A 753-nucleotide genomic window follows, 5' to 3' on the forward strand; every position below is an offset into this window, starting at 1 on the left:
TGTTCAGTTTGATGGTTTGCAGGATGAGGATCCCAACGCTCATTTACCCAATATTTAAAATCAATGGCGTTTCTGATGATGCCATTCGTCTTTGGTTATTTCCCTTTTCATTGAGGAACAAAGCTAAACAGTGGTTGAACTCGTTACCATGAGGATCAATTACTACTTGGGAACAAATGACCGAAAAATTTTTACTAAAATATTTTTCGCCGGCTAAAACGACTAAATTACGTAATGATATCTCTTCTTTTGTGCAGATAGATTTAGAAACACTTTACGATGCATGGGAGAGATACAAGGACCTTTCGAGAAGGTGCCCTCACCATGGGTTACCACTTTGGCTCCAAGTACAAACATTTCACAATGGTCTGAATCCTTCAACTCGGCAAATGGTTGACGCAGCGGCGGGCGGAACCATCAATAATAAAACACCAGAAGATGCCTATGAGTTTATAAAAGAGATGTCACTGAATAACTATTAGTGGCAAGTCATGAGGATAAAGCCAACGAAAAGAGCCGGCGTTTATAACATCGATTCAGTCATCATGCTCTCTAATCAGGTAGAACTCTTAAATAAAAAGATTGATGGTTTTTTTAATTCTTCACATGTTCACCCAATAATGCAGTGCGAAGAAAGTAATGGTGGAACAAACCATTTGGAATACCAACCTTATGGCCACAACATGGATAACGAGCAATTAAACTACATGGGTAATAATCCTCGACCTCAAAACAATCCATATAGTAACACTT

General features: G+C 38.6%; 1 non-coding gene across 1 annotated transcript; it reads right to left on the minus strand.

Annotated features, from left to right (window-relative positions):
* Positions 1-224: 224 nt before the first annotated feature.
* LOC121205782 (small nucleolar RNA R71) lies at positions 225-331 on the minus strand. The gene has a single exon (XR_005900857.1). It is a non-coding gene; the product is annotated as a small nucleolar RNA R71 (small nucleolar RNA).
* Between the last annotated feature and the right edge of the window lie 422 nt (positions 332-753).

Source organism: Gossypium hirsutum, chromosome A08 (genome assembly GCF_007990345.1).
Source record: "Gossypium hirsutum isolate 1008001.06 chromosome A08, Gossypium_hirsutum_v2.1, whole genome shotgun sequence".
NCBI lineage: Eukaryota > Viridiplantae > Streptophyta > Magnoliopsida > Malvales > Malvaceae > Gossypium > Gossypium hirsutum.